At 46.8% G+C, this 25,734-nt stretch overlaps 1 pseudogene; it reads right to left on the bottom strand.

Moving 5' to 3' along the window:
* Positions 1–6,379: 6,379 nt before the first annotated feature.
* On the bottom strand, positions 6,380–24,519 carry LOC138454154 (cytochrome b5 pseudogene; annotated as a pseudogene).
* Between the last annotated feature and the right edge of the window lie 1,215 nt (positions 24,520–25,734).

Genomic DNA, 25,734 nt, shown 5'->3' with positions numbered 1-25,734 from the left:
GTCCTGACTGCCACTCTTGTTCTTGTCTTTGTTGTGAGACGTCCCTTGTGATGCTATAGATTGTCCTGATACCGAGGCTACTGGGGTTTCATTGCTTGCTGCCCCTATCGGGGGTGTGAGATCTGCCAGTGACAGCGGGGTACCTCCCCTCCCCCTGGCAGCATTTGCCCTTTGTCACATAAAGCTCTTAACCGTGTTATTTCCATTTGTGCGTGTGCTAGCTGACGGTTCAAATCACCTGTTAAACGTGCTATATCCACAGGAGGTGCGCTTGTGGGGCCGTACAGGCCTCCTTTGTCATATGGTGGAGGTTCGGGGGCTGCTGCCCCGCCCTGGGCAGTGGCGGTGGGTGGTATATACAGGGGTTCGCTAAACCCTACCGCTGGCCTAGTCATTAAGGGATACATTTTTGTTACTTCGTTTTCGGTTGTAGTTGTTGAGCATTCCCCTTTTAGTGCCCCGCCTACTTCTTCAGGTTTTTCTGCTTTTCTGTCATTCGGCTTGTACCTACCTCTGCCGTGGGGGCAACTTCCTCAAACTTTCGCCATAAATCTAACACTTCTCTCCGGTTCTGTAACTGTTTCCCTTTGTATCGCGCTAGCAAATGTGTTGATACTAGGTCAAACACTCTTTTGTCAAATGGTCCTCCTTCTGGCCAAATTGGTGTGACCCAGTCTCCCTTTATCTCAGTGATCCACTGATTGTGATACTTCTGTATCCTGTCGCTATAAAGTGGAAGGTGCTGGCAAATATGTGCTATTGGTGTTACTCCCCACATGGCAATGTTTCTTTTCCTTTCTTGTGTATTCTGGTACCCTTGAATCTCTTCCCACCTCTAACTTGGTATGTCAGTTACAGTATGTGGAAATAATATGTTCTTTATCAATGCTCACAATTACGATATGTCGCATTAGCTTTCTGAGAGGTGTTACCTGGTCACCTCTCACAATTTATTTCTTTGCTTTACCTTATATCAATCACAAATTACTTGTATTAAAATACTTTAGCGTGTTCAACAAGACATATACATAAAAGCAGACCAACAGACATATAATCATGCAACATACACATGCACTGCTTACGCGCGTTTGTTCTTTCCCTATTCCCGTCACTGTCCCTGTTTTTTCTTCTTCCCTATTCTACCTACTATTTCGCATTCACTCCCCACCTCTTTCACCTTTATTATATCTCAAGATTTCTTACCCTCATGGAAAAAGAATATTCTAAAAACTACTCCGAGCCTGCACGAGACCCCTACTATTTTTCTCTTTATCTCTATTCTGCACTTGGTCGGGACAACTGCTACGCGGCGCCGCCTTCTACCCCCTACGGGCTAGGATACCACTTCTCTTCTTCTTCTCACTTCTTACAACACCTAATGGCCATATAAAGGATAGATCAGAAAAGCCTCACCGTCACTCACGCAGACCCTATTCTTAGCTACCTTCCCTTTGTTGCTAATTCCCTTCTTCCCGTATTTCCCCTTACCTTCCTTTGGGGTCTTTGCAACCGGGACTCCACGTGTTCAGTCAGGTACTCCGAGGGTCGCCACCGCAACCAAGCCGTGGCCTGCCTTGGCGAGCAGCTTTTTCGATCAGGTATTCATACTGTCATGATCTCTGCTTCCAAAAGGTCAGGGTTTTCCCAACTCTCTTGGAAGCAGATCCATAACCCAGGTTCCGAGTGCCAACCAGTCCCAATTGGGACCTTTTGGACCCAGTCCTGGCCCCAGTGGCACCAGGCTCATAAATATGCCCAGTCCCAGCGCTGGAAGCGCCGGGCTCATAATGCTTGGGTGGACTTACCTGCAGCAGACCATGCTGCTTACTTGCCTGCCAGTTGAGCCTCGGATCCTCTTCTGTTTGGAACTACTTTTCCTGTTGGGTGGGGCAGGAGCCACTCCCTAGATTCAGAACACTGGAACTCTTCTGGAAAGCAGGAACTCTTTTCTTACCTAGGCGTGGCTGTGGAAGGAGACACCTAAGCACTACAGGAGACTATTTAAACCTCACCCGATGGATGAACCTTGCTTTGCGTTATTCTGCATCCTCTGCAGCAGAACGCTCATCGTGTCTTCTGCATCTGATCCTGGGCCTAAGGAAAAAGGCTTACCATCCTGAATCCAGTCTTCAGCAACACCTATAAAGACAAGAAAGAACAGGTTAGCATTACGGTCTTCAGTGACAGCTCTTCACTTACCTGGTCCATCGGCTGTCACCAACGCCTCGCGCTGCATTCCGGCATCTGAAAGACAAAGGCTTACCTACTCTTTGTGCGCTCCGGAGGTCTTCACACTGCATTCCGGCATCTGAAAGACAAAAGCTTACCAACTCTTTGCACGCTCTGGAGGCCTTCGGCGCTGCATCCCGCATCTGAAAGACAAAACAAGGTGCGTTTAAAGACATTGGGGAACTTTAATACTCACGTGCCATTACTCCTTTCCACATCTAACCCAGTGGGTATTCCGGCACCCTGCAGCCGCTCCGAACTTGTACCTGCAAAATAAAAAGACAGTTAGAGCGCATCGTGAAGCAGGCAACAAGCGCTTACTTACGTGCTTCCAGGCGCTTCTATTCATCACACGGGCTCCATCTTCAACTCACTTCAGCCCGTCATCCGCCATCGCCGGAACCCTGAAAAACAAGAAACATCATTACTAAAGACTTTAAAGACATTAGAATTACTCGAAACTTACCGTTCGTGCAGTAAACGACGGACAGCAGTCCTCTGAAGTCAAGAGGCCTGCTCCCCTTATCCAGTGAAGAAACTGGTTACAGCACCCTGCCCCGAGGCAGATGGAGAGCACGGCGTTCACTTACCTAAGGTGAGAGCGTTAACCTTTGGGGTTCTACAGGAGAAGAGAAAGGGAAGAAGAGAGAGACATTCAATAACCCAGTTCCTTAATCCCATATTTTCTATCTGCAGACATCTTACCCTTCGAGTCAGACATACAGTGCACAGAGGTCCAGCCCAAAGAGCCAGCCGTGTGTTACACATCACCTTTGAAGATACGGTATACGCCCAGTCAAGACCGGCGCCTCTACGGGAATCAGGTGAGCGTTACAGCGGGAACCCTTGACCCTTTCTTCTTGGTGTGCACAGTCTGGTCAACCGCCGAGGCGATGGTTCTGCCGGGCGGCGCAGGCCTCAAGGCACCTCTCTAAATCACGTCGCGGGGGTCACCAAAATGTAGGTGCCTTTCCCCGGCTTACTACGTGTGAGAGAAAATAAAATAGCCGACACAACTCCTTGTCGGGGAAAGAGGCACTGAGACCCAGCTGCAAGAGTTCAAAGGATGGTTTATTTCTCCAGCTAGGAAATAACCCAAAAAACCCTCTAACCCTCATTACATCACACTTATATTTATATTAATTAAAGTAACTCTAACAAAAAATGCTAAATGGACCCGATTGGCCAGGCGGTGTGGTGCTGTAGGTGTGGGTGGCATCTCTTCCTCCTGGTTGGCTGAGTAGCTGACGGACGTCAAACATCTTGTGCTCCATGCAGGTCAGGGTCCGGTCACTGTGGTCACTACCTAAGCTAATATGTTACACACTAAATAACAAATTATTTAAAACATTTTATGCTACTTGTCACATTTCTACATAAGTCACACACAATGATTATTGTCAGTACAATTGGGTCATTTGTGGCTTTAATTGGAGGCCTTGACCTTCTTGTGCATGTAGAAGAATCAGGCTGTGTTTCGCATCTTTTCCTAGGTTTCAAAACTCATTAGTACAAATAAAAACATATATAGTAGTAAAAATGCTTAAGGTTAGTAAGGAGTGTATTGGGTGGGTTTCGCAGCACAGGCGAGGGTCTGGCACTTGAAAGAAATACCTTACAGGGGGTGCAGGGACAGGATGGCAATAAATTGTTCTAATGGGGGTGGGTGGCTTGCACGTTTATGAGGACGAATCGAGCAGAAAGTGCTTAGCTCATCCTGGTCCACATGCCGGTTCTCAGACGAACAGTGATCTCAGAGGAAGAAAACTGTAGCATATTGATTGTTGCAACTTTCTCCAGCTTCAGCGTGAGAATGGAAGCGCAGAGCTTTCCTTCGCAGGGGGAGTGCAAGGGTGGGGGCCAGCCAGCTGCCTGCGCGCCTTGTGTGTGTGTCTCTGTCCTTGGCCGCTGCGGTGGAAGGGGAGCTGAGCATTGCTGTACTATCGCAGTGAGGCCTGTTTACCCAAGATGGAGTCGAAAGGGGGCACAAAAGATGGATGCCCCGTGTCCTGCTCAGTAGTCCCATCTATGCAGCAGTCAACCGTGGTTAACTTTACATAAGGGCAGGGGGCAATCCCACTACCGGAGGCACGTGGTCCAAGCTCCCATATAAGGGGTTGGGTATGCTGACTGTAGTTAGAGGTCTACGTTTGTGTGTGATGTCCAAAGTTTGGGGAGAGTTATTATTTTTTTTTTTTTACAAAAGCTGTGTGTGAGTGACTGGTTTGCGTTGGTGTATGGTGTGGAAAGTGGAGAGAAATTATGGTTAGTCAGAGGGTTGGGAGTGCTCTTGGGGTTTCTGAAGTGCTTTTGCCTTATTGTTCTTTCTGTTTGTTGCATTATGCGTGAACATGGTCTCTGTTGATGTTTAGATATTCTGAGAGACAGGTCAAACATTCTCTTACGGTTTTAGGGGTGCTCGTCTAGTCCTTAGGTTGTGCATTGTGTTCTTGGCTGAGGTTCTGGAGTTGCTCTGGAATTCCTAGGTTGTGTCTGAGCATGAGAGTTGAATTATTTTGGAGTGTCATTGCCACTGCTTGATGGGTGTAGGTTAAACTTTCAGTCTGTTAGGCATCAAAAAGCCAAGTTTTTAAACTTTTCCTGAATATCAGATGTTCCTGTAGGGTGTGGATTTCCATTGGCAGCGTGTTCCAGGATTTGGCCACCACAGTGGGAAAGGCAGAACCTCTATGTCTTTCTCTGCAAAATCTTCTAGTTTCTAATAGGATGCAGTTTCTTTATCTTGTGTCTCTGGTTGGCTGGTAGATTACATTTTGTTTTGGAGGAATTATGCTCCTGAACCTTCAAGCCTCTTGTGGGCAACACAGAGGCCTTGAATTACATCTTTTTAGGGGTTGGTAGTAGGGGGAGTGCTCTAAGAGCAATTGTTATGAGTTCCCTCTTGTTGAGTCTGAGTAATAGTCTAGCTGCTGTGTTTTGGATCCTTTGATGTTATTTAGTGAAGTAGTCCAGCATACCTAGGTAAATTCTGTTTGCGTAGCGAATTTTAAAAGAATCATAGAGAAGACAGCCAGCGCGTTGTGTGCAAAGGAGAGGTAGGGCATGAGCGGTTGGACAGAGCACAAATGGTAGAAACACATTTATAGGATATTTGACTTGGAATTCCACCTTCTAGCAACTTGCTATACCTCACTCTCTTGAGTGTTGTGAATTTAGGATGCTGGTTTCGCAAACAATGGGCCTCATTCCGAGTATGGCGGTCTGGAAATAAGGGTGCCAGTATGTTGCTATACTATAACGATGCTGGTAGGGGCCACGGATCCCCCGGCAGGCCTGACCTGCCGGGTTCTCAGGCCCCTATTGGCATGGTTGTCACAGAAGCACTGGCACCGTTAGCAACAGTGCCGTGCTTCCATGCCCCCATTCCCATGGAGCCCTCTGGGACACTCACTAACTTTCCTCTGCTCAACCTGTTTCGCTGCAGTTTCCCTGCATTCACTGGGATTTTAGATCCAGCAGGACTGCCCTCTGGCTTGCTTCCTTTCCATTCACAGAAGAGAAACCTGTGGCTCTTTTTATTTGGAGACACTTCACTACTCCAAATAAATTCTAAAGTTTCAGCTGCTTCTTACTCCTGATCCGCCACCAAGGGGAGACTACCGGATCCAAAGTAGATAACAAAGATCCATGCACTTCATAGAGATTCCCCCCAAATGAGCTTATAGAGGCAAATAACAGGATCCCATGTGAGTAATGAATGAACCACAGAAATGAGTAATTACAAGGTGTTATAATGCACAAACACCGGCCAAGGGCTTTGGAGCGCAGCACAAATGAATTGGATCAAAGTCCTAAAATGAACAAACCCGAACAATTCATCAAACACTTCAGGAAAAAAACGGTTTTACATTTTTTAAGAAAAATTGGTTAGCAGGGGTTCACTGAATCCCTAATGGCGATGAATTCCAGAATCATGGGATGACACCTGAGAATGCTTGGTTGGATGTCTTCCCGTTGGTGACATTGGGTATTTCAAGACCAAGTTCCGACTTGCTCCTAATAATATAGGAGGAGGCCATAATAAGCAGCTAAGGCAGAAAGATGACATATGAAGCAGAACATTTCCATTTTTAGTTTCTGTTTTCTGAGAACAGGAGCACGAAGACACAATTGCCGTCAGTTTGCGGTTTCAGGTACAGGTGTTCCTCTCTAACAGTGAACGTTTGTGCTCTGGTGAGCTATTCTCTACGTACTCTTTGGCCATGTAATAACGACATATGAAGACAACAGTGATGGCTGGTAAGGCACGGATCACCCAGTTTGTCCATCAACTGGAATCAGATTCAAGAGTTGTAATAAGGGAATCTGCGGCCCTTTGAAGTTTTGACCGGTCATCTGGAAATACTTCTCTAATTATGTACATTGGTTCATGTTTCTTGCATGTGTGGAGGGGCCAGGCTCCTCAAACATCTCATTGTCATCTCCTCCTGCTTGTTACCGGATGATCTCTTCAGCACATGGGTGCACCTCTAAAAAGAGGTGACATTGTAGACTTCGTGGTGCAGGATTATCCAAGCGGTCTTACTATGGTTATACTTCTGGGTCTCCTCCAGGGTATAGAGTATTTGGTCTCCTTGCTTTCTGTCATAATGCTGCCGCTATCTCTTCTTAGTCAACACTGTTCTCTGAGTTGAGGCCCTGGCTGTTTTTATTGTAGCACATATCACCTTATACTGCAAGGGTACTTTATATCAGTTTCCTTTTGTTCCTAGTAACATTTGGTACCTTTTCTACTGTATGATGCCACCACAACTACTATATACTGGAACTGGCTGTGCCGTGCTGGTTAAGCCCTGTCTTTGACTCTCTTGCTCGCTTGCATTCTCCATGACCTCTCAGGTCCGGAAACTATCATATATGGTATGGACTAGCACAGGGTCTTATTTGAATTCTTGGGCAAAGTGCATTGTCTGATTGACCCTGCGGAAATGGAGTTTGGGACTGTCTGGTGCCAATTTAGATCCATGCTATAGTATGTCTCTAGGGTTAACACTTGCTTGCTTTAGGAGAGGGATGACAGTGACTGTTGTGTAACAGGCTGTCACGACTGCTGGCAGCTGGCGAGTCTGGCAGAGGTGGAAACTCCGACGCCATTAGACTGTTCCGCCACGTTTCCTTGAAACGCTTGACCGCGGTCTAGTCTTTTTCCAACATGGCCGCCGTCATGTATATAACTATTAGTTACTCGGCGGATCAGCGCGTTGCAACTGTGTTTTCCCGTGTTGCTTGCGCTCCATTCTGTGATTCATTCAGTGATTCTTGTTCCGCCTTCCCGCCCCTTTCCACCCCTTGATGATGGCAGGGGCATTAGCTGGGAGCACTTTCAGTAAGATGTCTAGAACGATTGATGAGGCAGTTACTAACACCAGTGCATGCAAGGAGGTGTACATTAATTCATCTTTTATAACGCGCTTAAGTTATTTATTGTGTGACCTATCTTCAACAAGTGAAACTTTACACACATCAGTAAGAAAAAAAACATACGATCAATTCATACATAGAAAACACAAAATATTTTTTCAAACACCAGCACAGTAAAGAAAAAATAAAATCACGTATACAATTCCTAAACATTCCATTCTATTAAGATAGTCTTACAGAGTCTATCTCTATACATTTTACAAAATTCATCATTGTAACCACCATTTGATCAGTAGGAGCTAAAAGAAATTTCCATCACACTATTTTCCATGTAAACAATGGTCTAGATTTAAAATATACTTCAAACATTTCATTTTGCTGCTTAGCTAGGGCTGGACATTCAATAATTACATGCTTTATGGTTTAATTGCAATCTTTGCATAAGCGGCACACCCTTAGTTCCTTTGCCAATCTGTTCCTTGCACCTAAGACATCATTAGTTGACAGCAAGTTTAACTTTGCACGTAGCCGGAATTATCTTGTTTGTTTGGAAGGATATTTTCCGATACATTTCTGAATTCGATTGTATGGTTTGATATCCCAAGAGAAGTGAGAAAAGATTTTATAAGTCTCAAGACAGTGTCTATTAACAATCTAAGCATTTTCAAATAATGTCTACTTAACCCTGGAAGATCTGTACTATAAATCTTTCACCAGTATTCCATTTACTTCCAGAGTAGCTAGAACACCTTGCATCCAGGAATTCAAAGAAGTGCAATTGCCCACAGTAAAGAGAGCGTTAAGGTGCACGAAAAGAGAAAAAGCTGGAGGGAACAGAATACCTCTTGCTAGTAAAATTCTACGCCAGGTAACCAATAACTCTAGCGGAACAAGACCCAGAATATGGCATGGAACTGCCATTGGAGTGCCTATGGGAAGTGCCAGCACTTTCTTCCATATGAAAGACTCAAGCCTGGGCCAGAGTAGCCCCTCTTCTCGAACCTCTGCTCAGTAGATCAATTTTGGAACCAAAATGTGGTTATACATTTTCACCACTGGTAGAAGGGAGAAACGTCCATATTTCCTGTCCAGAACACATCATTTTGTTGGTGCTGCAATTCCTTCGAGCGTAAGAGCCTGGTTCGCTAGACCCAGAGACGTTTTCGCTTTTAAGACAATACCAAGATATTTAAATTCAGAAACCTCTTCTAATCTGCAACTATTTATGTACCACACAAACTGAGGCCTGCGTACAAGGGTCCCACACCGATTCATAACAAGTATCTTAGAGTTTGGCACGTTTATGTCCAAGCCCGAGTCCCTAAAATAATCAGCCACAGTCTTTAAGGACCTTTGGAGGCCTATTGGGTTGCAGTCCATAAGAACAAGGTCATCCGCATATAGCAGATATTGCAGCTTCATGGAGCCCAATCTAGGGGGGTTGGTCACAGCACGTGCTAGCGCTACCCCGATGCCAAGAATGTAAAGATTACATTAAAAATCCCTGTCGTAAACCCTGCTCGACAAAAAACCAGCATGAGAAAGAGCCAGCCGGATCCTGCTTAACCTTGATTCTAATATCAGTGTGTAGAAATGTTCCACATTTGTAGCCAAAGGTTCAGGACAATTCCAGTCCCTTAGCATCACCCAGAACCTGGACGATCAACACAATCAAAAGCCTTTGCAATGTCCTGGAAGGCCAGATACAAAGTACATTTATTCTGAATTGCCTTGTTTGCCATAAGCTTAATCAGCAAGCAATTCAAGGATGTACTTGTTCCTTTCCGGAAGTCTGACTGGTTAGGGTCAAATCTACTAGAGCTTTCGGCCCATCGTTCTAGGGCCAGCATTATGAAGCATGAGATCTTGTAGGAGGCGTTGAGGAGGAAGATAGGACGTAATTCCTCAAGTTCCGACCTATCTCCATTCTTGAAGATCACAACTAATATTGCCTCCTTCCAAGTCTGGGGAAACTAAAACGTAGCAAGGATTTTCTGGAATAGGATTAAAAGGACTGATGTCCATAGCTCCGGAGCAGATTTTAAAGTGAGGTTGGTCAGGCCATCCAGCCCAGGTGCATTTGCAGATTCAGGGCCTCATTACAAGTTCTGGTAAAACCGTCAGGCTGCCGACGAACGTGCACATTTTTCCAGGACCCGGGAATGGGCAATTACTGGGGTATTACAACCCCAGCGGACCCGGTAATTGCCCATTGCTGGTGCTGGAAAAAAATGCTACCCATTCCCATTTGAGCTGCATAGGGCTCAATGGGAATGGGGTGGTCAGATGCACCGGCACCATTCATGAATGGTGCCGGTGCATCCGACATACTCTGTTCGCGGGTGCCAGCCCGTCCTCTAGGTCAGACCTGGCGGGCGAAAAGGCACCCACGAGCAGAACTCGTAGTTTGCCAGTCCGGTAACAACGGTTCCGGTAGTTTGCCATCACCGTGGTTACCGGACTGGCAAACTTGTAATGAGGCCCTTAGCCTTTTTAATAGTCAACAAGATACCCTCAATATCTATGTACAGAAACTCCCTAGATTAAATCCCATTAGGAATGATGCTGCACTGCACCGGCCAGATGACCGCTGAATGCTGAGCAGAGTACAATTTTCCAAAATAGGACTCCCAAGTTGAGCCGGAAATAGGCTGTAACTGCAGGCTAGATTGCATATGGCCCCATCTTATTAATTTCCGGCTTAATACCGGTGTCCAGTCTCTAAACGCGGCACCTGGATTAAAACCTGTCTTGCTCTGTGTTGTCTTGCTTCCAAGAGAAACGCGTTGATTCATTGATACCCTCCTGGCCCACTTATACTGAGATATGCTGAAACGAGGACAGAGTGAAAGCAGAGAGGGGAGGAGGTGTCGATGGCATGTCCTTGATGGCCATGAGACCAACACGTCTGCCTTTTTTGGAAAGATGAGGGGAGTGGAAGGAAGAGGCAAAGTCAGCATGAAGGGCTGCCTGGGTGGCAGGGTCAAGGGTGTGGATTCAGGTTTTATTGATTGCGTTCACCGAAAGATTGGGGTGATGGGAATAGAAATGATTTGTGAGGAAAGAGGGATTTTCAGAGACACTAAGCATTCCAGAGAACCAGGGTATGGTTAATAATGAGAACAGAGGTAGAGGTAAAGACCTCACACTGGAAGTAGAATAAGTGACTCCCCAACATCACACAAAAGACTGATTGGGGAAAAACAGCAGGGGCTTGAGCTCCGGGGAAGACCAGCTAGACATTAGTGATGCTGGGAGAGAACATCACCACAAAACAAAATGTGCACAAATATTAATTGCAAATTATTCATCATTGTACAATGTAGATTCTTCTCCATCCTTTGTACAAGTAAAAGTTTCTACAATGCAGCCCAAGTAAGAGTCTCTTGTCTAGATGTTTCAATAGTTCTTAGAGATAAGGATCCTTTCACCAAATAGGGTCCAACCAATAATGCTTGTGGTAACCTAACTCTTCCAACAGGCTTAGATGGGAGAATCCTAACTTAACACTTTGAAAATCCTTCTTGTATAGAACAAAAAAAGAGACTTATATGAAGGTATCTGGGGTAGATTCTTGAAGCTATGATTTTTAGCATCAATACACTACTTTTTTCTTGGTTATTTTGAGCTGCTATTTTAACCACCCTTGTGAATGTATGTATTTGTGTTTTTTGTAAATAAGATGTAGCATTGTTATATTGCATGTTAATTGTATTTGGTATAAACTCTAATAAATATGGCAATAAAAAAAATCCTTCACTAAATGTTGCTTTCCCTTTGTTGATCTTTGATGACCTTGAACTATTAATTAATCCCAACTTTGGTTACAAATGAATCGTCAGGCCCAATGTCCTTGTATGCCTGTTCATTCATTGGGAAATTTGGAAACCTGCGAATTCAGAGAACACGTACACTGGCTTTTTATTCCCGGAGTAGATCTCAGAAGTAAAGGTGAGGCTGATTTCCAAGTTGATGTTAATGGGTTGAACTCACTTTCCAAACATTCCCTTGCAAATGTGTGGACTCTTACCTAGCAGATTGGAGGACTTCAATGTTTTAGACCAAGAGTGAGCTACTCAGCAACCAGGCACTTGGCTCATCGATAGAGCAGAGTGGTGCGGAATGCATCCTTCTTAATGAGGAAGCATATTCATCAGATTTGGGAACCAGAACATGGCCAAGCATCGCAAGAGATCAAAAAGGACAGATGTATCAAAACTGTATATACTTCTGATGATATATTATCAAATTATTATTTGACAATCAGATAGCCTTGGGACATTTCTTTTATTGGTAATTTTATTGATTTGTATTCTGGTTGTTATTCTTATGTATGGCTTTACTGATATGTTATTGTTATTGAAAAACTAAATAAAGAGTTAAAAAAAATAATAATAAAGGACAGATGGGCAAAGCAGTTGGGAGAGGGAAGGGTGAGGTTGCACCTTGAAGCGACAAATGAGCTTCATTATAAAAATTTGATAGGTTATGTTATTTTTGTTTAATACTGTGCATATCACCTGAGTAGTGTTCATAAAGCACCAAGGGCCTCATTACGAGGTGGGCGGAATGGGTTTAACGGCGCCAGTAAAGGTGCCAGTGCCGTTAAATCCATTCTGCCCTATTACGAGGTTTTACCAGACGTCCATAGCTGTCCCACGAGGGGACCAGGGAGCTAGCAATGGGCCTGTTATTAATGGGCCTATTGTTAGCTCCCTCCCCATTCCCATTGAGCCCTATGGGGGCTCGAATGGGAATGGGGAAGGTCCAGGTCCGGATTCCCTGAAAGGGGAAATACCGGGCCCTCCAAGGTCGGAATGGCCCGTTATTTCCCCATTCAGGGAACCTGGACCCGGACCCGAGTTTAGAGGCAGCCATGCCTTTATTAAGGGCATGGATACCTCCAAACTCGTAATGAGGCCCGAAGTCTTGTCCATGTAGAGGTGAGCTGTGACATCGCCCAGGGTGCCTTCAGACCATGGTCTGTGGCGTGAATAGGGAAGGGAGTCAAGGGGAGCGGGAAAGGGGGAGTGTGGGAAAAGCCAGGGAGAGAAACCTATGAACATATAAGGATATAAAAACATAGGAGTGAGTGACAGGGATATCGGGATGAAAATAGTTTTCAGTGTTTTCAACTAAAGAAATTGCAATCATGTAATCAATTATTGTAATGTAAGGTAAGATAAGTGGCCATATATAGTCCTCTTTTACTAATAATATAGGCCTCACTACGCAGGTGGAGAGGGTGTTAGTGGGATAGAAGGGAAGACAGATGCAGAAACTCGTGATGTTGATGAGTGCAGGTGGGAAGCACATGCTACTCATGCGCCCGCATGGATTCTCTGTGTGCAGGTGGAGAGGATATGCTAGGGCAGGTTGATCGTAATGGTAACCCCAGAATTGAGAAATCAGCAATAGGTGCAGTGGAGTGTTGTGAGCCAATGGACATTAGTATGTAAGACCTTGTGTGCCATCTGATGGGGAACGAGTGTGGTGTGATGTCGAAAAGATCAATAGGGGTGTGCTAATAAGTGAGGAGTGAAGTTAGAGGGAAGAATGAGGTCAATGGTGAAAGACTTGGTGGTGGTAGAGTCTTTCCTCAGTTTCAGCGATTGCAGTCTGGATTCGGGTTTCGGAGAAGAGGAGTTGGGCATCTGCATGAGGTACCCCATAATAAGTCACCTGAAGCGGTTCACGTGAAGGGATGTGGTGTGGGCCAATTTCTTGTTAATAATTTGATTGGTTGGTTAGAAGCACGTCTTCACCCTAGTGAGTGATTAAGGAAAATTGATGACATTCTAGTTGCATGGATGGGATTGTGGTTCACTAAGCAGGAGGCAACAGCAGATCAGCCTCTGCTATAGAGTGTGTTTGTTTGGTGGCTTAGGTGTCTGGTCCCTGTAGAAGGCAAGACACGAAGATTGGGTAATGTATAGCTGTAGTGCTCATATCTACATCATTTACTTAAAGAGACATGTCTTAGCTACTACCTGAACCTCAGGTGGTTCTGTTGCAGGTGAAGATGCTTAGGCAGGGAGTTCTTCAGTTTGGCAGCCAATAGGGAGAATGCGATCCTCCTCGTCTTTTCCCGTTGAAGTTAAAAACTAGAACTAGAGCGGCGTAGCTGGACGCTATGCTCCTAGATGGTGTATAATGCCTGGAAATTAGCTGTGAAAGAAGCATGGGAAGGGCAGTGGGTGAAGCAGAGGTTTGTAAATTGTATACTTTTCTTGATGAGAGCCAGTTCTGGGGGATGTGTTTGCACCTTTTCATCATTAGGGAGGTATGAGCGTCGGGGGTTAGCCTAGCTGCTGCATTTTGGATGCTTTATAGATTTTCCATGCAGTATACCAGGAGTCAGAGGTAGAGGCTGTTTGCGTGGCCTAGTCTTAATACCGCTGGTAATATCATGGCCCTTTCCCTGTAGGCAAAGGATAACTAAGATATGATGTGTGTGAGGATGTGATGGGCCGCGAGGATATCTCAGAGCGCTACGTGTGTGTCTTGGAAGCAAGAGGATGCCAAGCAGCTCATTTTGAAACCCGGTCTCGTGCTTAGAGGCTGGACTCCTGTATTAAGCACAATAAAAAGACCCAACTTAATTAAATTAATGAATGTGTCATAGAGTCCACGGTTGCAAAATACTGTTTATAGCAATAACTCCATTCCACCTGCAGCTATGCCAAATTATCAAATGGCCTATTGTGTCTACTTAGCAGATCCTTGAAAGTTTCCATCATGCCCAGTTGGCACATCATTGCAGATTTTCAGTACATCCACTCAGCATAACATTGTTGTTTATATTAAGCCTATTTTGCTCATACTGCACCTGTTGTGCTCCATATCATGGTCAGTTTCCATTATGTTCACTTAACCCGTTATTTCCAATGGCTAATCAGGATTCTCCAGGCAGGTTTTTCTTTCTGATGCCTGAAAGCAGGGAGGCCCATGCTCCCATGTGGTCTATGGCCTAGACAGGCTGCAAAGCTTCAACCAGCGGAGGACAACTAAAAAAAGATTGGTTATTGGCATTGGGTTCTAAGCTTCCAAACCCAGCCATCCCTAGACAGACAGCAAGCACCCTGGTCTTGGTGAAAGCCTCTGACAGGGTTTCTGTCACAGAGCTTCTTTGTATGTACTTTATTTAGTTGTCTGTGATGTTGCCGACAACCCCTCTTTCTGATTTCTCCTTCAGAAGTTGTTCATTGAGAAATTCACAGTTTGGTCCTTTTGATAATGTCTTCTACTCTGAATTGTGCCTTCCTATTACTGCCACCTTCCTACCCAGTGCGTCGCTCCTTACCACCTATTTCCTTCCACTGCTCTTGGATCACCCCATCTCCAGACGAATGCCAAAATAGGTTCCTTTGAGAACACCAATCAGGAAGAAATCACCTCCTCACAGCAACACCAGGGACAATATCAGAGAGACCAACCACTGATGGACTAGTCGATCAGGTGACAAGAGCGTGTGTCATCCCTTCTGAACTTCCTAGTACTGCCAGGGTCGTCCCAGTGAAGAACGGAACAGTATAGGATGAAGACCTACCATTGATCAGCCTCTTTGCCTCATAGCCTTTGATCCTTTGCCTTTGTTTTTCTCCCTCTTGCACCTGTGAGTACCGCAAGCTTCCTAATTACTCTACTGTCTCTCCATACTGCCCTACTCACCTATAATTCATTTTCTTCTGCTCCTCCTGCTGCTCCTCCTACTCATCTCTCCCTACGCTTTCTTCACTCATGCTACAACTTCCTCCTTTGCTATCCCTATTATAAAACTCACAACTCCATCTCTCTTCCACCTCCTTCCAACAAACAAAGACGATGATCTAACCATACCTCTTCTAAGTCCGATCCACCTCGCCTATCTTCCTCTGAGAGTCAACTTCTCTACTCTTCCTTACCTCATCAACTGAAAATTGCACTCTGGAATGCTCAGTCTCTTTGCAACAAAACTTCCTTCATCACTGACTACTTTCATTCCAGCTTACCTCTCCTAGACCTTTTTGCTATCACTGAAACCTGTACTTCTCCATCTGCTACTGCCACTCTGGCGACCCCACACGACTCCAAACTATCCTTCATTCACTCTCCTCGGTTGACTGCAGGTATACCTACCCTCTTCCCACCTCAATGCCTCACAAATCTCCAATGCCACGTCCTCTCCGCCCTCTTTTGAATTCACCATCTCTGCTATTGCTCTACCTCACTCGGTTCACATCATCTCCATCCATCGCCCTCCTGGTCCCACTGGACCGTTCTTTTATGATCTTGGGCAACTCCTTGTATTTCTTTCCACTAAACACCACTTTATTCTCTTAGGTGACTTTACCCTTCCCTCTCCAACCCCTTCTCTTAAATCTGAACTTCAGTCTTTTCTTAGTGACCGTGCTCTCCAGTGTATCCATGACCTACCTACCCACACAGAGGGTAACTCTTTGGATCTCTTATGCATCTTCAACTCTCTCTCAGCCACTAATACTACTGTCACACCATCCATATCTGATCACTCAATGGTTTCCACCACCATCTCCTTTCCACCTTCTGACCTTTCCTCGCGACTTGCTTCACCTATTATTAAAAGGAAATGTAAACCTTCTGCCATTCCCTTCTTTCTCTCCAACCTACAGTTCTCACTCTCCTTCCTCACACCCGATGCCTCCGCCACCAACACTGCCTTCTCCAGCTTCCAATCTCTATTATATGACTCATTCCCCTCTCACTTTTCACTGTTTACTTTCACCCATAAGTCTCAGCATCCTCAACCATGGGTCATCCCATTCATACACTCTCTCTGCACAGAAATTCGTCAGCTGATGCACAAATGGAGGTGTACCCACTCACATTAGGACCTGCAATTCTACTTCTCTGACCTCAACTCTCTCAAGTCCACCCTTGGTAGAGAGAAAAGGGAATTCTACATAACCCTCATTGACTCTCACTTCAACCATCCTCGCCGGCTACAGGGCACCCGAAACTCACTCCTCACCTAAGTCTATAGCTATCAACTCCACTCTCAGAGCTAATGGCCTAGCTTAATACTTTGCTACAAACATTTCCAAAATTAGACACTCTGTCCTGACCTTCCTCACATTGCCTCCATTTTGCCCTCCACCTACTCTACCATCAACCTCTGACTCTAAAGTCACACTAATACTGATGAAGTGCTATCTCTACTGATGAAGGCTAACCCCTCTCGTGCCCCATCAAACCCTCTTGCTCCTCAGCTAGTCCAGCCTATGTTCCAGGTCCCTTTCATTTATGTTTGTTAAACTTCCCACTTCTAACTTTTCTTACGGCCTTTTCTTTAGGTTTGGAATTAGTGGGAAGAGTGAGTACAAAAGTAATCGTATGTTGGTCCGACCAGATACAAGGATTCATATGTGCTAATTGAAGGCACCCCTTTTTGGCAGCCACCCAATCTAATGAGTTGCCAGGTTTATGATTAGACCTATTCCTAAGCATGCTAAAGCCATGAAAGTGAAAGGCGTGCTCAATGATCGTGGCCTCACAGTCTAAGGGATTTACTAACCATTTATTAAAATCACCCAAAACTATCGCAGAGGTATTGGGTTTATTAAAAGATGATAAAATCAAAGACTGCTCGTCATAAAATATGGTGTCTCTTTGATATGATATGATATGATATGATAAGTCATTTATAATGCTCCTTTAGGAGGACGGTACAAGAGAATGAGGTTTAAACAATCATTGCGGAGTGGGTCATTTTCAAAGTGATTATTTCACATTCCTCACGGACAATGGACTCCTGTCTGGCAATAGTTACAACTCCTCCACCCCTCCCGGCATCTCTATTTTGCCTGTAATATGTATTTGCCTGTAATATGTATAACCGGCCGGTGTGGCTAAATCCATGTTAGGCCCACTTAAGTCCTTCATCCAGGTCTCTGTGGCACACATGATGTCCATTTGCTGATCTGGAATGTACTCACAGATGTCAATAGTATGTCTCTCTAGTGACCTTGTATTTAAAAGACCAATTTTTAAAGTCTGACCGCCCTTTCTATCCATATTTTCATCCTCAAAAAATAATGGCAGGTTAACCATTACATGACTTAATGCTGATTTGTTTACCAGCAGGCATTGCAGATTGCCAGTTGCCATGCTGAAAAGCAAATTACCAGCCACCGCTATAGAAGAATCGCTTGTGAGAATAGTTGCAAGACCCGTCCTAATTACGAGTGGAAAGTGCAAACTATATGGGCCTCGTTACGAGTCCGGCGGTAACCTGCCGTTTTTTTCGGCTCGGTTACCGCCAGACTCGAATTACCATTCCGTCTCCGTGATTCCCGGAATTACCGGGGCATTACAACCCCGGTGACCCGGGAATTCCGGAGGCGGAATTCGGTAAATCCCCATTCCCATTGAGTCCTATAGCACTCAATGGGAATGGGAACCATGGAAACACCGGCACCATCTCGTGATGTTGCTGGTGTTTCCACGTCCGCCTGCAGGCGGGCGGTGTTAAACCCGCCAGGTCAGACCTGGCAGGAATGGCACCTCTGCCTGCAGGACTCTGAATCACCCGGTATGGAAATAACGGGGCGGCGGGTTTACCGCCACTGTTATTTCCATACCGGGTGACTCGTAATGAGGCCCTATATCTTTAATTAATTTGGTAATACTTTCCGTTGAAGTTAGTCAACGCTACCCAATAGGAGAGATAAAGACATGCAAGAATGTTGTTCCACACAGTACCAGACCACAATGTTCAGGCGTATTCTATACCCAATCCACAGAGGTATTAAGGACCCCAATTTACCCCTTTAAAGGAGACCAGGAGGAGGCGATTTAGGAGCAAATAGCACCAGCATACAGCCGTCAGTGTCTGCATGTCCTGCGCAGACTTGCGCAGATTGGCTAAACACTGAGTTACGCAGATTGACCAAACATTGACGCGGCAGCGTTTACGTGCCTGACCAGTGAAATATAGCACAGAGAACTACAATGCTATAGGGAGTGTCTGCTGCCTTTGACACTTTCATCACTCTGATCCCCAAGACGTCATTTCATCAAAATGCTAGGGGTAGTGGAAGTGGCATCTCAGGACGTGATGTCATCTGACCCCACCCTGAAGTGACATCAAGGGAAGTGATGGAACACGACCTTTCACCCCTTGACAAAACAGGAAGTGGCTTCACATAGCATTGTTTCTAAATACAGTATGAAAAATATGTTTACGGTATCACTGTAAAGTGATATACATTGCATAAAAGAATGGATCACTATATGTATGGTTAATATCAGTGCGTATAGGCCCATACTACCAAATGACTTGAATGCAAGCAGACATCAAGGCCAAATGATAATGGTGTGTTATTATAAAGCACTTACACTTAAGCATTCATATAGAAAAAATATACATATAATACCACCCAACCTGTATTGGTGATCATTTATCAACCGCAGCAGGAAGAAATGTTGAGTTGACCTTGCCCGGAGTCAAACCTGCAACCTGGAGATCACACACACACACACACTGCAGCAGCAAGCGCTCTACCCACTGAGCTATCTTACTGGCTATAGCTACCAGAAAACCTGCCACTCCAGAAACAAAGAGACACATGCTGCTGGCCACAGCCCAGGATCCTGAATTCAAAAAAGACAATGGGCCTCATTACAAGTACTTCGGTCCGGACTTAACGCTGCCGGTATAACCATAGGCACCGTTTCCCGATAGACGAATTATGACCTACGGACCCGGAAATAGCACCATCATGAACCGCCACCGCATAGTCAAAGCACCCGTAAACTTTGCCTGCACGGAAACCCCTCCGTTACCGGCAATACTAAACACTGCGAGCATTACAAGTAGCATGGACATGGAAACACTGCCACAAAAATGGTATCACCGCCACCGCGAACATGACGTTAAACAGTGCCTGGTGACCTGAATAAGGCCACCGGTGTACCAAATGAGCCCAGATGGACCCAGCAGGCCACTGGGAGCCTACAAAAGGGCCACACCCAGGCCAACTCCAAACAGAACTATGCAGGCAGCAGCTCTAGTAGCATTGGGACTGGGGCTACTCAACCAACAGGCAGCACTGCACATGATGGCAGTAATGGTGCAGAGGAGGAGGCGGATGCATAGGAGGCGCAGGTGGCAACTAGCTAAACCTGTACCCATGGCAAACCCTATTGTCCAGCCGGCACCAACCCGTAGGCAGCCTGCAATACCAAGCATCAGGGCCTCACCCTGGAACCTTACCCCAGGACAGATCCACACATTATACCGGCTGGACCGTCCAACAATCCTGTACATCACCACCATGACAGAGGACGACATCAGCAGCCACATTGACATCCCCACCGCCATTCCCCCTCCTAAAGGTGGTGTCGGTACTGCATTTTCTTGGCACCGGAACCTATGAACACACAGTTGGTGAGCTGCACGGGCTATTGTAACCCTGTTTCTCCAAAATATTGGTACAGGTACTGGATGCCCTGTTGCGCCATGTGTCTGAACAGATCGCCCTACCCCGTACCCTTCCCGAGGTCATTGCCACCAAGTTGGCCTTCCATGACATTGCAGGCATGCCAGATTGCATAGGTACAGTCGACTGCACACATCGAGCTGACAGTACCACGTGCTATTGAGATGGTGTTCGCAATAGGAAACTGTACCACTCACTGAATGTACAGATGGTATGTGATGTCGCACAAGTGATTTTATTTTAAAATGTTTTTATTGGCATTTTGAAATTAGCATTACATCAGTGTCAATCTCCCCCTCCCACTGATTTCTTGCGCCATTTTGCAATTTCAAAACGTATACGATTGGTTCCTAAAAAGTAACAACAAACTGAACAAAACAACAACATTTGAAAAGCTTGAACTGTCCTCATGCTGAACGATTGTGGCGATTACGTTATCTTGGATCCACCTGGTGGCCTGTCCATGTCTATTCGGTGGGGGGCGGGTGGGGTTGACTATCTGCCCCATCGTGTGGCGTCTCCCCCTTTACTTCATTATGAGCCTCGCACTTCGCGCGACTGTGCACCACTCGTCCCGCCTGTTGGTTCACGGGGGCATGTCATCGGAGGGTAGGAACATGTCTCTCACCATGGCCTTCCATGCTTCAAATTTAGCATTAGTATCGCCCTCATCCCCGGCGATCCCTATCCCCCGTGCTTCTGTTTCTGCGGCCGTCCATCGCTCCATTTCCCTCTTCCATCTCGTGTATTGTGGGCCTTTTTTTGACTTCCACGACATCGCTATCTCCCTTTTTGCCAGTATGCATGCCATGTCCATCACCCGTACAATGTGCTTTATTTTGCTTAACCTGGGATACATGCCCAGCCGACATTCCTTCATTGTCCACTCATATCTACTTACTCCGCCCTTCATGCATGTCTGTTTGATGTTGGCCCAGAGGGTGCCTACCTTTGCACACCCTCAGAACATGTGTATTAGGCCTGCTTTGTCATTAGTGCACCATGGGCAGTGCGCCTCCGCTTGCCGTTTGAAGCTTGCTACTCTTTTCGGGGTCATATATGTTCTGTATAGGACGTTTATTTGAATTAGCCTGAACCTGGCGTTTCTGGACACTGCCTTTGGGTATTGCAGTGCCCTTCCCCAGTCATTGTCTGAGATCTCCTCGCCAGTGTCCGTTTCCCATTTGGCCCTCAGTATGGCACCACGGGGGTTGGGCCTGTCGTTTAGCTGCGCGTAGATTCTTGACACTGGCCTCCACCCGTCACTCAGGTTGTACATCTCTGTCACTAGGGGGGTCATCGTTGGTTCCTCTGGCCAGTCAGTCCATCTAACCCTCGCCTCGTGCTTAAGTTTCTGGTACCATAGAAATTGCCCCATAGGTAGGCCCTCTATCTCATGCAGTGATTCCAGCTCTCTAAATTCCCCATCCTCGTACATGTCCCCCCAGGCGTATATACCCAGACCCTCCCATTGTCTAAGGGTATTGACATCAGCTGGTGTCATTCTCATGCCTGCCATTAATGGAATTTCCGGGGAGTAAGGGTTCCTCGAGTGTGTGATGGTTTTACCTCTCTCCCATACTTGTCTACCCAATTCGGCTAGTATCGGGGCCCTATCGGTTCGATCCTGAGGCGCCCATATTATTTCCTTGAGGTAGATGGGTTTGACGAGATCACTCAGTAGGCCGGTTTCATTGGTGACCTCGTCCGACAGCCATTTGGTAACGTGGCTGAGTTGGGCAGCCAGATAGTACCTTTCAAAGTCCGGGAGCTGTATGCCCCCTGCATCATGCGGAAGGGTCAGGATATTCAGTGCCAGTCTGTGAAGTGCCTTCCCCCATATGAAAAAAGGTGGTCTGATGTAGTGACAGATGGTCTGGAAAAAGTATAGGTATCGAGGCAGTATGATCATTTTTGCTATTGATGCCCTGCCCATCACTGAGAGTGGTAGTCTAGACCAGAATTTCATCGAGTTATGGAGCCCTTGAGTTACCGACAGTGTGTTCTGTTCGTGCGTGAGTTCAGGTGTATGTCTGATCCTGACCCCCAGGTATTTGAACATATCGGGCTGCCACTTCACCCCAACCTGCGGTAGGTCGTCTACTCCTACCCCCCTCAAGCCCGCTAGCGGAAACATGCATGACTTTTGTCTGCTAAAGTGTATCCCTGAGTAGCGAGCAAAGTTGTGTAGTACTTCCAAAATTGTAGGAGCATTGTTTTTTGGGTCTGTCAGGTAGATCAAGACATCATCTGCATATAGTGAGATAACGTGGTGCCCCCTTCCCACTCGTATTCCAGCATCCCAGAATTGCTTCCTTATATAAATTGCAATTGGCTCCAGACCCAAAATATAGAGCATGGGCGAAAGGGGACAGCCCTGTCTAGTGCCTCTCTGTATGTTCCAGTCTCTTGATACCCATTTGCCCGTCTTTACCCTGGCTGTTGGATCATTGTACAGTACCTTGATCCAGCGCACAAATCCTTTCCCGAACCCGAACTCCCTTAGCACCTCTATCAGCCACTCCCAGTAGATGGTGTCGAATGCCTTTATGGCGTCTAAAGACAATACTGCCATGTGCTCCTGGCTTCCTTCTGTGTGCGCTATAATGTGCTGTAGTCTCCTCAGGTTGGCTGTTGTGTTGCGGCCAGGGACAAAACCATTCTGATCCTCATGGACCAGACTTCCTATCACTTTGGATAATTTCTTGGCCAGGATAGTGGTCAGTATCTTACTGTCGTAATTTAGCATAGCTATCGGTCGTTAAGAGTCGCATTCATCAGTTGGTTTGTGCGGTTTGGGTATCGGGACTATTAGCGTCTCTCTCATGGTCTTGGGTAGGGTTCCCGTCTCGTAGGCTTCCTGGAATACCTCGTGTAGTAGTGGGGTTAGTGTCATCTCGTATGCTTTGTAGAACTCCGGGGGGAGCCCGTCCGTTCCTGGGGTCTTGCATGTGGACAGGGATCTAATAGCGTCTGTGATGTCCTCAGGCGTAAGAGGCTCTTCCAATGAGTCTCGTTGTTGGTCACTCAGCCTGGGGAGTCCTATCTCTTCCAGGGTGTCTTGTATGTCTGTCAGCGGTACTTGGGTGTCGTGTGCATACAGTGTGGATTAGAAGTCAGCAAATGTGGTGTTTATTGAGTGTTGGGTTGTTCTTATTTCTCCCTCCTTGTCTCTAATCGCGGTCACTGGGTGTTTTGGGTGCTCACGCCTGCACAGCCAGGCCAGTAGCCTACCCGGTTTGTCCCCGTTTATGTGTGCTCTAGTGGTACGTGTTGCGTGATCGAATTTTGCTAGCCGCCCCCACGCCTGGTGACACTTCGTCCGAGCCTCCTGCAAAATCTCCTCCTCCCCTCTAGTTCCGGCGCTATTAGCTTCTCCCAGCCTTATTTCCTCCTCCCTCTCCTCCAATTCCCTCCTCAGCATTTTCCTGACTCCCGCTGTCCCGGCAATAACTTCTCCCCTCGTTACCACCTTCAGGGCCTCCCATGCTGTGCTCCAGCGGTCCACACTGCCACTGTTATTGGTGACATTCTCTACTAGTTTTTCTCCCAGCTCCTCCTTAAATGTTGGGTCCTTCAGTGCCTCCGTGGGAATTCGCCATAGTGGGATAGGGGGTCTAGGGCCCTTCAGGGCCCAGTGCATAAGCAGGGGAGAGTGGTCCGAAATCGTTCTGCCCATGTATTGTACCGATCCTACCTGAGCCAGGTGTGCTCTGTCTATAAACATCTAGTCGATTCTTGTGTGGAGGTTGTGTGGGGAGGAGTAAAATGAGTATCCCCTGTCTGTGGGATGGTGTTCCCTCCAGGCATCTGTGAGGTCTAGTTGTTCCAGCAAGTTGTTCAGCACCCTTGAGGTCCTATCCGTTCTCTCCAGCGGGGGTTCGGACCTATCTAGGTTCCCATCCCTCACACAGTTGAGATCTCCGCCCCATATGTAAAGGCTGTCTCTGTTCCTCGCCAGTTTCGTCTGCAGCCTAGCAAGGAAGGTTGGAATACCATGATTTGGGAAGTATGTGTTGACTAGGCAGATTTCTACTTGCTCAAGCACTCCCCACAGTATCAAATATCTCCCCTCCGTGTCTGCTTCGGTCCCTAACACCTGAAAGGGCACCTCAGGATTAATCCAAGTATACACTCCCCTAGCGAATTTGGAGTACGGGGCCCCCTGTCCTTGACCTCTCCAGTGCTCCTGTAGCCTCGTCTGGTCCTCCACTGTGAGGTGAGTCTCTTGGAGCATCGCAATGTCTACTTTCTTCCTGCGAAGATAGGACCTGACCCTGTTCCGGCGCAGGTAGGACCCCAACCCCCTCACATTCCAAGTTAGTATTCGAAGTTGCATTGCCATGCATAGGGCGCCCTCCCCGGGGGGCTCCGTTTGACTCTCGCCCTCTCACCTCTTTTCTTGCGTCTTCGGTTCGTTGGCCGCCGTTCCTTGTTCCTCGTTCTGCATGAAGGCTGTAGCATCAAATTAAAACTGCTGCGACAACTATCGCAGCTTAAACAGTCAACTTTGTTAACTAACAGTCCAACAAACCAGTAGGTCGGACTGTGTAACTGCAAACTGCCCCCAGCAGTTGCAATGAATGTGCAGTGCTCGGGGGCTCCCAAGCTTTCTGAGCCTCTCCAGGCTTTCCGGCGTGGGCGTTGTGCGGGAATACGACCTGCACATGTCTCGTAGGGGTGGGCCATTAACATGTCCGCTTGTGGTTTCCGGTGCTCCTGTCCGATACAGCTATCTTTGTGTTGTACCCCCAGGTGCAAGCTAAAAGACTGCCTTGTGCTTTAGTGTGGGGTCTGACGCCAATATTTGTGAGTCCGGTTTCTTGTTCATCTATTGTTCGTTTTAGGAGGTTCCTCGTCGTCGTCCGCCAGGTTATTGTGCTCGAGCCACATGTTTGCGGCCGCTGGGGATTCTAAAAAGACTGCTTTTCCTTTATAAAGGACCTTGAGGCGAGATGGGTAGAGCAACATATATTTAAGATTAAGTGTCCGCAGTCTCGCCTTCACTGGAATAAAGGAGTTCCTGGCGCGTTGCACTGCAGGGGTATAGTCAGGATACATGACTATCGTGGAGCCTTGCTTTCTAATCACTCCGCCTTCCCGGGAATACCTCAGTATTATTTCCCTGTCCCGGAAATGGAGGATCTTGGCTATAATCGGTCGCGGGTGTGAGCCTGCTGGTGGGCGCTTTTGAAGAGATCTGTGGGCCCGCTCGACCGAGAATCCTTGTGAGAGTTTTCCCGCACCAATTTCCTGCTGCAGCATTGTCTCTATGAAGTTTGTCGGGTCCGGGCCCTCCATATCTTCGGGGACACCTAGGATCCTGATATTGTTGCGCCGAGCGCGTCCTTCTGCATCCTCGGAGCGCGCTTCCAGCCTTGCTACTTTTTGTTCTAGGTCGCGGACCTGCGCTTTTAGCTCTGTAGTGTTTTCTACATTTTCTTGTAGGACAGCTTCATTAGTGTTCACTCTCTCCGTTAGGTTGCGGGCGTCCTGGCGCATAAGCTGCATGTCCGATTTTACTTCATCGATCCTGTTTTCGATGGAGGTGCAGAGCTCTGCTATGGCCCGGAGGACCTGTGTGTTGTCGGGCGCTGCTTCTGGATTCGAGGGTCCGGTGTCGGCCGCGGGGTCAGATTGCGGCAGCTGCTTGGGCCTTACCGTC

This window comes from Ambystoma mexicanum, chromosome 1p (assembly GCF_040938575.1).
Source record: "Ambystoma mexicanum isolate Mex_15411 chromosome 1p, UKY_AmexF1_1, whole genome shotgun sequence".
Lineage (NCBI taxonomy): Eukaryota > Metazoa > Chordata > Amphibia > Caudata > Ambystomatidae > Ambystoma > Ambystoma mexicanum.
The sequence above is the reverse complement of the archived record's forward strand: the minus strand, read 5'-3'. Positions and strand labels throughout refer to the sequence as shown.